This window comes from Elephas maximus, chromosome 10 (genome assembly GCF_024166365.1).
Source record: "Elephas maximus indicus isolate mEleMax1 chromosome 10, mEleMax1 primary haplotype, whole genome shotgun sequence".
Lineage (NCBI taxonomy): Eukaryota > Metazoa > Chordata > Mammalia > Proboscidea > Elephantidae > Elephas > Elephas maximus.
Window position 1 is genome coordinate 10,388,756 of NC_064828.1, and position 13,199 is coordinate 10,401,954.

Genomic DNA, 13,199 nt, shown 5'->3' on the forward strand with positions numbered 1-13,199 from the left:
TGCTTTTGAATGATCTTCAGCAAAATTTTACTTGAATGTGATATTGATATCATACAGTAATTTCCACACTCTGTTGGATCACCATTCTTTGTAATGGGCACAAATATGGATCTCTTCCAGCTGGTTGGCTAAGTAGTTGTCTTCCAAATTTCTTGGCATAGACAAGTGAGTACCTCCAGCACTGAATTCGTTTGTTGAAATATCTCAATTGGTATTCCAATCACTATTCATAGAATATCTACTTCATGACTCATAGTGAACCTATAGGACAGAGTAGAACTGCCCCATTGGGTTTCCAAGGAGGGATTAGAACTGTTGACCTTTTGGTTAGCAGGTGAGCTCTTAACCACTGTGCCACCAAGGCTCCATGCACATAAACCCAAAAAGCCCATTTTGATCAAGTCAATTCCAACTCATAGTGACCCTATAGAACAGCGTAGAACTGCTCCATAGAGTTTCCAAGGAGCACCTGGTGGATTCAACCTGCCAACATTTTAGTTAGCAGCCTGACACATAGTAGGTATTTAATGAATATTGATTGACAGTAGCAACTAGAGTACACTCTCCCAATTTACCACTGGTGAAAGTTTTAGCAACTGAACTGCCACCTTGTGCCAGGAGCTGATTATGCTTCACCTACCATCAGTGATGGGGTCCTCCATGCAAAACGGGACCAGTTTTTCATCTCCAAATCCCCATCTCCTCCCCTGCTTTCTCAGACATAGGCACCATTATCACAAGTTAGGCCCCAGCTTCCTGCCAACTTCCCAAAGACTTTGTTGGGCCTGACTTGCTTCTTCCTCCTGCTTTCTCAGTCCTGCTTCCGCACTCTTCCTTTCACAGGTGTTGGTCCTTAATAAACAGCGTACATCCCAGACTCCATCTAGATGTCTGCCTCTGGACTCACTGATGGTAAAGGTTGATTCAGTTTATCTGGCTGGTTAGAAAGATGCTTGTTCCTGTTTCATAGCTCTTCAGGCCTCCCTCCTAGCAATGAAAGCTTTTACAAATAGATGAATTTCCCAGAGGGAATGAAGACTGCACAATAAAATTTATCAGTGTTAGCTACAGCAAACCAGCTAACATTTAGAGCACGCTTTTTTGCTGTAAGTGAGAATTTAACTGGCATATATAAAGCAGGGATGTGAATGAGTAGACTATGACTCTGGTCTGATCTTAATTTTATTCCAGCCTATACAACCAGTACCAAGAAAGGTAGTTCCCATTACTGCCCTTGTCTAGTAAACTGCAGCATAGTCCTGTAATCTCTAAATTGTTACGTGATTCTCCACACCGTGTGTGTCTTCTCCAACACCTACCACACTCTTCTCTTTAAAACGTTAACTAATTAAAAATTATTTATCCACTTGGAGCCAAACCCCAGATCAAAACCCACTGCTGCAGAGTTGATTCTGACTCATAGCCACCCTACAGTACAGAGTAGAACTGCCACAGGGTTTTCAAGACTGTAAGTCCTTATGGAAGCAGACTGCCACATCTTTCTGCCAAGGAGAGGCTGGTGGGTTCGAACTGCTGACCTTTCAGTTAGCACCGACCGCTTTAACCACTGCTCCACCAGGGCTCCTCTTCAGTTGGAAAAAAGAGCATTTTTCCTGTTCTTAATTATAAAATTTGTAAGAAGATTTTTTTTGTTGTTGTAAATGAAGTCACTATTTATATGGCTCTTGACTGGTCTCCCCCAGCCATTACCCAGGGCTGCACTTTGTGACCACAGCACTTAAAACGAAGTGTCCCCACAGTGATGTGGTGATGTGAAATGTCAGCTTCGATGAGGGAATTTTAATTCTTTTCACCTGTTGACTTCAACAAAGCACTCATATAACCTAAAGCATCTTTCCACAAAATGAAGTGCTGAATGGATAACTCATACACCCAAAGGTTACTGCACTCAGCTGCTGACCAAAAGATTAAAAGTTCTAGTCCACCCAGAGGCACCTCAGCAGAAAGGCCTGGCCATCTGCTTCCAAAAGATCAGCCATTGAAAACCCTGTGGAGCACAGTTCTACTCTGACACACATGGGGTCTCCATGAGTCAGAATCAATTCAACAGAAACTGGTTTGATTCTTTTGGTTTTAGAAAGAAAACACCAAAATAAAAAAATAATAATAAAAAACAAGAAAGAGAGAGAAGGAAGGAAGGAAGGAAGGAAGGAAGGAAGGAAGGAAGGAAGGAAGGAAGGAAGGAAGGAAGGAAGGAAGGAAGGAAGGAAGGAAGGAAGGAAGGAAGGAAGGAAGGGAGGGAGGGAGGGAGGGAGGGAGGGAGGGAGGAAGGAAGGAAGGAAGGAGAGAGGGAGGAGGGAGGGAGGGAGGAAGGAGAGAGGGAGGAGGGAGGGAGGGAGGGAGGGAAGGAGGGAAGGAAAGAAGAGAGAGAGAGAGGAAAGAAAAGAAAAGATCATCTAGTACTGCTTTCTTTTAAGAGAACTTCTCAGTACCAGAATAGCTTTATAGGAATCACTGCTGAATCAGCCTTAGAGGAAGAGACATGGCTACCAAGCGCATTTGTTGCACGGGGAGTGAATCTGTGCTGAGCCTTTCAAGAGTCAGGCAGACACCCCTATTTTTTCTCCTATTGGTATTTTTGGAAGTTTGCTTATTTTACTCAAACATATGAAAAAATCATCCATAGAGCTCAGGGGAGAGACAGAAGGAATTGTGCCTTGTTCTCTAGTCCTGGGAGTCCACCAGCACGCAAAGGGCATGTTGAACAAAGATCCAAACAAGCAAGAATCAGGAGTCAGGGCAAAGAGAGATTGTCTCCAGTTTCTTGATCTATTTCTGGCTATTATAATATTCAGTAGCAAGACTTAAGGAAGGGTGTCTCTTGCCAGGTAAGCCACAACTCTCTATTGTATGGTCTTCCAGGAATTGATTCTAATCTGTTCAGAGAGATTTAAACCCACTTAAGGAAAAAGAGGTTGATGCAGGCCCCATGGAAACTCCAGGGAACAAGCTCCATGCATTTATACACCAGCACTGCAGGTGAACAGCTGCATAGCAGGAAGCCCTGAGACCCCAAGCGAAACTCCAGGAAGGTTTGTTTTTTTTTTTAACTCTAAAAATAAATTGGCCTATAACTCCATGCACTAAAGGGGGTTGTTGAGTAGTATTTACACCTGTGGAGAGAACAGAAGGCGGCAACTGAGAAGATCGGAGTTTTTCTCTCCGACTCTAACTTGCTTTCCATTATTTTTGCGGCTCCCCCACACAGACCAGAGATCCCAGAGTGTTTTACTCAAGCTGTGTAAATAATTCCAGGAAATGGGTAAGTCTAAATTTAAAGTGCTTAGTTAAAATGGATTAAGTGCTGGTGCTGGCTGTCTTGAGCCCTCTGCTGTGGAGGAAATTGCCACCGGGTAGGATAAGCATTCACCTTGGGCCCTGTAGCCCTGGGCTCTGCTGGGTGGCCTTGGACAAGTCACATAAACTCTCTGAACCTTTCTCTTTCTGTGCAACTAAAACAGTACCACTCAGGCAGACACTGTTGGGAGGATCACGTGGGAAGACATGCAGAAGCATTTTAAATGGTGTGGGGTTAGGAAACCTTACAGAGTTTTCACATAGTTCTTGTTTAGGTGGTACAAGTGGAGTTGGTAGAAGGTGCTCTAAGCCCCAAAACTTGTATCTTGAGGATAGATATAGCTACACTACACCAATATGCTCGGTGTATGCTCTCTTTACTTCTTTCCCACCCTTATAATCCATCTCCTTCTGTTCTGGAATTACAACCCTTTCCTAGTTCCCTCCATTTCCTCCCTGGCCCTATGTTAATCCTGTGGTATCTGGACCAATTACATGATGTTCTGATCATCATGATGCAGCGGATCAGACCCAGCTGACTTTAAGAAGATGCAGCCTGTTAGTTTCCCCAGGAAGCAGACTTGTACTGGAGATTAGTAGCGGGAAGGTCATTAGTGAGTTATTAGTAAGCACCATGTTTACCTTGCCTATTGGATAATCCACCCCTGTCATTGGATGCAGGCAGCTCTGGAAAGAGGCATAACCTGTAACCAAGGCTCTTGAGGAAGGGAAGAAAGACAGATTGGCCAGAAGGAGAAGTCTGGCTGTGACACTATTTCAATGAAGGCTCCATCAACCCTACAGGCAGTTCTGAACCCTATGAGGGTGCTTCAAAGTTCTCCCAAGTTGGGGCAAAAGGACCAGGTTTTTATATTTCCATGAAGATTAGTCATTGATGGGGTGAACTACCTAATAAAGATAAGCATGGGTTTACTTGTGCTTACTCCCTAACCTGTAGTGAACAATTTCACAGATGTGGTAAAACCCATGTGATATTCACTACAGATTAGGAAGTAAGCACAAATAAGCCTGTGCTTACCTCGCTCACAGGATGATCCACTCCTGTCAGGAACTATAAATTTGAAAAGAGGCTTTGATTCTGTAGGAAGGTGCTGTTGAGTTGGGAGAGTGACAGATGCCAGCCATACCCAATAAATCAGAAAAAGAAAATAAAGAGACTAAAGAGAAGATCAGAGATGTGGAAAATGGAAGCAGATTCCTAATACACACGTAGTTCATATTTCTCAATAAGGGAACAGAACTAGTGGATCAAAAATTGTTCAAAACTATAATAAAAGAAAGTTCGGCAGAGAAAAATCAAAGTCCTAAATTTGCAACAGCAAAAAATACACCGTGTCCCGGAGAAATCTGCAGGAAAGATCAATATCCCTGCTAAAAAATAAAGTCAATTACAAGAGAATGGTGGGAATTGAGTTGCATTCTCCACAGGGATATCATCCCCAAGGGTGCAAAAATTGGTTTTGGGGGGGTGAAAATAATTTTAGCTATTACAGCAGTTTCTGGCCCTCCAGAGGTCCATAGTACATAAACAGATATGCAGCATGTATGTGGCCTTAAAGGCTCCTTAGGAGGGCAGCAATAAAAATAAGATTGAGAGACACTCAACAAAACACATTCACAAAAAATTCAATTCCAGAAGAAACATTTAGAGAGTCCTGGGGAGATATAAATCATGCCCTAATAATTTCAAAACCAACCAATTATCAGTCATGAATAGAGTCATTATATATGCATCCACAAATAAGCAGTCAGAAAATAACAACAATAAGCCCTTATGGGAAAAACTGATAGGAAATAAACCCCATTCAACCAAAAGATGAACAAAATAAAGAACCAGGAATGGAAAGCTATAGTACTTGAAGACTGGTGGCGAATACTGAAGCCACTAGAATTTCCTCACAATTAATATAAGTGTTGTAAACTTTGACATAGTGGGTGTCTTTGGAAGGATGGTGTCAGGTTTGGTTCTCTAGAGAAGAAAAATCAGTGAAATACATACATATACATATATATGTGTATACATATATATATACATTCTAGAGAGAGATTTTATATCAAGGAAATGGCTCATGCAGTTGTAGAGGCTGGAAGGCCCAACTCCATGGGTCAGACATCAGGCTGGAGGATTCTCCCATGTAGCTACAGTGGCCGATGAACCCAAGATCAGCAGGTAAGATGGCAGGTTGCTGGCTCAAGGGCTGCGGAGGCTGACAAATCCCAAGATCGGCAGACAATATGGTAAGCTGCTGGCTTAAGCTCCAAAAACAGAAGGTCAGATGATGATGAGCTGGAAGCAGGATCCAGAGCAAGCAAAAGCCAGAAGCTTGGCCAGAAAGTTCATATATCTTGGATGCAGGACATATCCCCAAAGAAACTGCCTTTCAACAGATTGCTGTTCATAGCAGATCTTATCATGGAGATGATTACTTTAGATCAGATATCATCATGGAAGTCATTATATCATTACATAACTACCAGACTACATCATAACTGACAAACTACTGAGAATCGTGTACCAGCCAAGTTGACACCCAATCTTAACCATCACAGTCTGCCCCTTGTCAACTTGGCATCTGTACACATCTCCTTAAAACATACATACTCTTTAAATCTCCAGTTCTTTGCACATGTCATTATATTACTTTACTTTGTCTTCTCAAGGCGTCCTTTGAAACCTTCTGTTCAGTTCTTTTACTTCATCGTTTCTTCCTTTAGCTTTAGCTGTTCAATGTTAGAGAGCAAGTTTCAAGTCTCTTTGGACATCCGTCTTGGTCTTTTCTTTCTTTCCTGTCTTTTCAATGACCTCTTGCTTTCTTCATGTATGACGTCCTTGATGTCATTCCACAACTCATTTTGTTTTCAGTCATTAGTGTTCAAGATGTCAAATCTATTCTTGAGATGATCTCTAAATTCAGGTGGGATACACAAAAGGCCATATTTTGGCTCTTGTGGACTTGCTCTGAACTTGCATATGAGCAATTGATGATCTGTTCCACAGTCAGCCCCTGGCCTTGTTCTGACTGATGATACTGAGCTTTTCCACCCTCTTTTTCCACAAAAGTAGTCAATTTGACTCCTGTGTGTTCCATTTGGTGAGGTCCATGTGTATAGTCATCATTTATGTCCGTGAAAAAATGTATTTGCAATGAAGAACTCGTTGGTCTTGCAAAATTCTATCATTCTATCTCTGGCATTGTTTCTATCACCAAGGCTGTATTTTCCAACTACCAATCCTTCTTTGTTTCCAACTTTTGCATTTCAATCACTAATAATTATCAGTGCGTCCTGATTGCATGTTCGATCAATTTCAGACTGCAGAAGCTGATAAAAAATCTCCTATTTCTTCATCTTTGGCCTTAGTGGTTGGTGCCTAAATTTGAATAATAGTTGTATTAACTGGTCTTCCTTGTAGGCATATGGTTATTATCCTATCACTGACAGCACTGTACTTCAGGATAGATTTTGAAATGTTCTTTTTAATAATGAATGTAAACCATTCCTCTTCAAGATGTCATTCCCAGCATAGTAGAGTATATGATTGTCCAATTCTAAATGTCCAATACCAGTCCATTTGAGCTCACTAATGCCTAGGATATCAAGGTTTATGCATTCCATTTCATTTTTGACGATTTCCAATTTTCCTAGATTCATACTTCGTACTTTCCATGTTCCGATTATTAATGGATGTTTGCAGCTATTTCTTCTCATTTTCAGTTGTGCTGCATGAGCAAATGAAGGTCCCTAAAGCTTTACTCCATCTACATCATTAATGTCGGCTCTACTTTGAGGAGGCAGCTCTTCCCCAGTCGTCTTTTGAGTGCCTTCCAACCTGGAGGGCTCATCTTCCAGCACTATATCAGACAATGTTCTGCTGCTATTCATAAGGTTTTCACTGGCTAATGCTTTTCAGAAGTAGACTGCTGGATCCCTCTTCCTAGTCTTAGTCTGGAAGCTCAGCTGAAACCTGTCCTCCACGGGTGACCCTGCTGGTATCCGAATACCAGTGGCATAGCTGAAGAAGACAAAGTAAAGCATTATACTGACATGTGCAAAGAGCTGGACATAGAAAACAAAAAGGGAAGAACACACTTGGCGCTTCTCAAGCTGAAAGAACTGAAGAAAAAATTCAAGCCTCGAGTTGCAATAGTGAAGGATTCTATGGGAAAATACTAAACAACATAGGAACCACCAAAAGATGTAAGGAATACAGAGAGTCATTATAACAAAAAGAATTAGTCAACGTTCAACCATTTAAGGAGGTAGCATATGATCAGGAACCGATGGTATTAAGGGAAGAAGTCCAAGCTACTCTGAAAGCATTGGTGAAAAACAAGACTTCAGGAATTGATAGAATATCAGTTGAGATATTTCAACAAATGGATGCAGTGCTGGAAGTGCTCATTTGTCTATGCTAAGAAATGTGGAAGACAGCTTCTTGGCCAACTGACTGGAAGAGATCCATATTTATGCCTATTCCCAAGAAAGGTGATCCAACCGAATGCAAAAATTATCAAACAAGATTATTAATATCACACACAAGCAAAATTTTGCTGAAGATCATTCAAAAGCAGCTGCAGCAGTATATGGACAGGGAACTGCCAGAAATTCAGATTAGATTCAGAAGAGGATGTGGAACCAGGGATATCATTGCTGATGTCAGATGGATCCTGGCTGAAAGCAGAGAATACAGGAAGGATGTTTACCTGTGTTTTACTTACTATGCAAGGGCATTCAACTGTGTAGATCATAATAAATTATGGATAACATTGTGAAGAATGGGAATTCCAGAACACTTAGTTGTGCTCATGAGGAACCTGTACATAGATCAAGAGGCAGTTGTTTGGTCAGAACAAGGGGATACTGATTGGTTTAAAATCAGGAAAGGTGTGCATCAGGGTTGTATTCTTTCACCATACCTATTCAATCTGTATGCTGAGCAAATAATCTGAGAAGATGGACTATATGAAAAAGAACACAGCATCAGGATTGGAGGGAGACTCATTAACAACCTGCATTATGCAGATAACACAACCTTGCTTGCTGAAAGTGAAGAGGATTTGGAACACTTACTGATGAAGATCAAAGACCACAGCCTTCAGTATGGATTACATCTCAACATAAAGAAAACAAAAATCCTCACAACTGGACCGATAAGCAACATCATGATAAACCGAGAAAAGGTTGAAGTTGTCAAGGATTTCATTTTACTTGGATCCACAATCAACATCCATGGAAGCAGCAGTCAAGAAATCAAAAGACGCATTGCATTGGGTTAATCTGCTGCAAAGGACCTCTTTAAAGTGTTGAAAAGCAAAGATGTCACCTTGAAGACTAAGGTGCTCCGACCCAAGCCATGGTATTTTCAATCGCATCATATGCATGTGAAAGCTGGACAATTTATAAGGAAGACCAAGGAAGAATTGATGCCTTTGAATCATGGTGTTGGCAAAGAATATTGAATATACCATGGACTGCCAAAAGAATGAACAAATCTGTCTTGGAAGAAGTACAACCAGAATGCTTTGGACATGTTGTCAGGAGGGACCAGTCCCTGGAGAAGGACATCATGCTTGGTAAAGTACAGCAGAAGAACCTTAATGAGGTGGATTGACACACTGAGTCCAACAATGGGCTCAAGCATAACAATGATTGTAAGGATGGTGCAGGACGAGGCAGTGTTCTGTTCTGTTGTGCATAGGGCTGTTATGAGTCAGAACCAACTAGACGGCACCTAACAACAACAATCTTTAAATAAAAACAATTATAAAGTCATATGTGCACCTAACATGATACAACTAACACACATCTAACCAAAAAATGCACTAGCCCTGTTTACATTTTATATTTTATAAGTGAAGAAATTTTATATTTTATATTTGATGCACACGTACAAGGAAGAAATACTCATTACGTCCTTGTTTCTGCAACTGGTCACATGGTCGTGGCTGGTATTTAGAACTACCTCTTTCCACCACCCATTCCATATTCCCTTTACCCTCAGCAAGCACCTCAGCTGGTCAGAGTTCTTTGCCTGGTGAGATGGCCCAAACCTTCATTCCTGAAAGATCTGGGCCATTAGTGTCATTTCAGAATTGGGTTGCTATAGTTTTCCATTGACTTTAATTACAGGGCATAGTAGTACCAAGAGACATCCTAAGGGATCTCCTGTATTCCAGACATACTTTCCTTTACCTCCATTGTGTAATATCAACCTGATTTCGTCTTGGTAATTAGGATCAATCACACCAGCCAATATAGTAACTCCCTTCTTTGCCTGCTGATCCAGAAGCATGAGGAGCCCAAAGTGGCCAGGTGGCATTCTTAATTTTCAGTTCAATGGAATCAGTGTTGTGTTTCCTGTTGGGAGCATTCAAGCTTTGTAACTAAGACCTGTAGACAGGCAGAGCATAGGGTCGTGAAAAACAGGAAGCAAAAAATTTACAAGTGGGTCTCTACAGGTAACAGTGAATGGTGCCACTCCCATTTCCAATCCTGGATTCACGGTGGCCCATGAATCATTGTTATAGGAGAAACAGCCGGACACTGGTTTAGAGTATATACAGCCTCCTGGAGAACACTGGCCCAATACTGCAAGGTATTGCCACATAGCTGGCACTGTAATTGTGTCTTTGGAAGGCCATTCCATGGTTCCCTCAAGCCAGCTGTTGTAGGATGATAGGGAACACGGTAAGACCAGTGAATTCCACGAGCGTGGCCCATTGCCACACTTCATTTGCTGTGAATTGAGTCCCTTAATCTGAGTCAATGCTGTGTGGGATACCATGATGTTGGATAAGGCATTCTGCAAGTCCACAGATGGCAGTTTTGGCAGAAGCACTGTGTGCAGGGAAGGCAAATCCACAACCAGAGTAATGGTCTATTCCAGTAAGAACAAAACGCTGCCCTTTCCATGATGGAAGTCGTCCAATGTAATCAACCTGCCACCAGGTTGCTGGCTGAGTACCTTGAGGAATGGTGCTATACGGAGGACTCACTGTTGGTCTCTGCTAATTATTGGGCACTTAGCAGTGACTGTAGCCAAGTTGGCCTTGGGGAGTAGAAGTCCATGTTGCTTAGCTCATGCATAACTTCATCCCTGCCACCATGGCCCCTTTTTCATGAGCTGATTGGGTCATGACAGGAGTGGCCAGGGAAAGAGGATGACTGGTTTCCATAGAACACGTCGTCCTATCCACTTGATTGTTAAAATCCTCCTCTGCCAAGGCCACCTTTTCATGAGCATTCATTTGAGAACAAATATCTTTACTCCACTGACGCATTCAGAGAGGTCTATCTACATACCTCTTCCCCATACATCCTTGTCTCCAATTTTCTAATCATATTCCTTTCAAACCCTGACCATTCAGCCAAACCATTAGCCACAGCCCATGAATCAGTATACAGTTGCTCATCTGGCCATTATTCCTTCCAAGCAAAGTGAACAGCCAGGTGCCTTGCTCAAAGTTCTGCCCACTGGGAGGATTTCTCTTCACAATTGTCCTTCAGAGAGGTCCCAGAAAGGGGCTGTAGTGCTGCCACTATCCTCTTTTGAGAGGTTCCTCATAACACATGGAACCATCTGTAAACCAGGCACCAGTTTTCCCTTCCTCAGTCAAATGATCATAAGAAACTCCCCATGAGGCCATAGGTGAAGACTGGGAAATGGAAGGTAATGTGACAGAAGTGGAAACCATGGGCATTTGGGCCACTTCCACATGCAACTTATTTGTGCCTTCAGGTCCTGCTCAGACCTGATCTTGTATATGCCACTTCCATTTAATGATGGAGTTCTACTGCACACATCAGACTTTATGGCTGTGTGAGTCAGACAACACCCAGTTCATGATAGGCAGCTCAGTCCTCAGGGTGACTTGGTGGCCCAAGTTTATGCATTCAGTCTCTATGAAGGCCCAGTAACAAGCCAAAAGCTGTTTCTCAAAAGAGAGTAGTTATCTGCAGAGGATGGCAGAGCATTACTCCAAAATCTTATGGGCCTTCACTGTGATGCACCAAGAGGGACCTGCCCAAGACTCCAAACAGTATCTCTATCTGCCGCTGACACTTCAAGCAGCATTGCAACAGCCAGATCATATGGCCAAAGTGGCACAGCCACTTGCACAGCAGCCTAAACTTCTTGCAGAGCCTTCTCTTGTCTGGGCTGCACTCAATACTAGCAACTTTTTGATTCACTTGATAAATAGGCTGCAGCAGCACACCTAAATGAGGGATATGTTGCCTCCAAAATCCAAAGAGGCCCGCTAGGCATTGTGCCTCCTTTTTAAATGTGAGAGGGCCAGAAGCAATGACTTTCCAAGGAATATCTAGACATGACCCATGACATTGGACCCCTAGAAATTTCACTAGGTGGAAGGTGCCTGAATTTTTGTCGGATTAATTCCCTACCCTCTAGTGGTTAAGCGTGCGGCTGCTTACAAAAGGTCGACAGTTCAAATCCACCAGCTGCTCCTTGGAAAACCCTATGGAGCAGTTCTACTCTGTCCTATAGGGTAACTATGAGTCGGAATCAACTTGACAGCAACAGATTTGATGTTTGTGTGTGTGTTATTGGTTCACCATGCAAATGTTTTACCAGTAAGTCCAGAGTCATCGACATTTTTTCCTTACTAGGTCCAATGAGCATAATGTCATCAACATAATGGACCATTGCGACGTCTTGTCTTTTACACTGGAGGGACAGGCAGTAAAGGTCCCTACATACTAAATTATGACATAGAGCTGGAGAGATGTTATACCTCTGAGGTAGGACAGTGAAGATGTATTACTGACCTTGCCAGCTGAAGGCAAACTGCTTCCAGTGTTCCTTCAAAACCGGGATTGAGAAAAAGGCATTGGCCAGATCAACAGCTGCATGCCAGTTACCAGAAGATACGTTAAGTAGCTCAGGCAATGAAACCATATCTGGAACAGCAGCTGCAATTGGAGCCACCACCTTGTTAAATTTATAATAATTCACTGTCATTCTCCAAGATCCACCTGTTTTTTTGCACAGGCCAAATAGGCGAGTTGAATGGGGATGTGGTGGGAATCAACACCCCTGCATCCTTCAAGTCCTTGATGGTGGCAGTAATCTCTACAATAGCTCCAGGAATGCAATATTGCTTTTGTTTTACTATTTTCTAGGTAGGTGCAGTTTTAATGGCTTCCACTTGGTTTTTCCTACCATAATAGCCCTTACTCCGATTGTCAGAAATCCAGTGTTCTGCCAGTTGCTGAATATATCTATTCCAATTATGCATTCTAGAACTGTGGAAATCACTACAGGATGGGTTCATAGACCCAATGGGCGCACAGTGAATGAAATCTGAACTAAAACTCCATGAATCACCTGACCTACATATACTCCCACTCTGACTGGTGGGCCACAGTGATGTTTTGGGTCTCCTGCAATTAGTGTCGTTTCAGAGCCTGTGTCCAGTAATCCCCCCAAAAGTCTCATTATTTCCGTTTCCCCAATGAATATTTACTCTTGTAAAAGGCAGCAGATCTTTTTGGAAAAGGCTGGGAGAAAGATTAACAGTATAAACTTCTGGCAGTGTAGTGGGGTCCTTCCTCAAGGTGACCTGGCCTCCTCTTCATTCATGGTTTTCTTGGTCTGTAAACTGGCTCAAGTCTGGGAACTGATTAAGGGGCCATGACTCTCTGTTCTGGCTATTCAAGTCAGACTGCCCTTCACTTGACTGGGAATTCTTCTGCTTGTACAGATCAAGTACATATTTAATAGATTTCTCATCAATTTTACTCTAGGGACACCATGACTAAGTAGCCAATGCCATAAGTCCGTAAGAGTCAGATTATTCTGATCACTGCTTTGACGCTGCTCTCCATTACAGTAATCATGT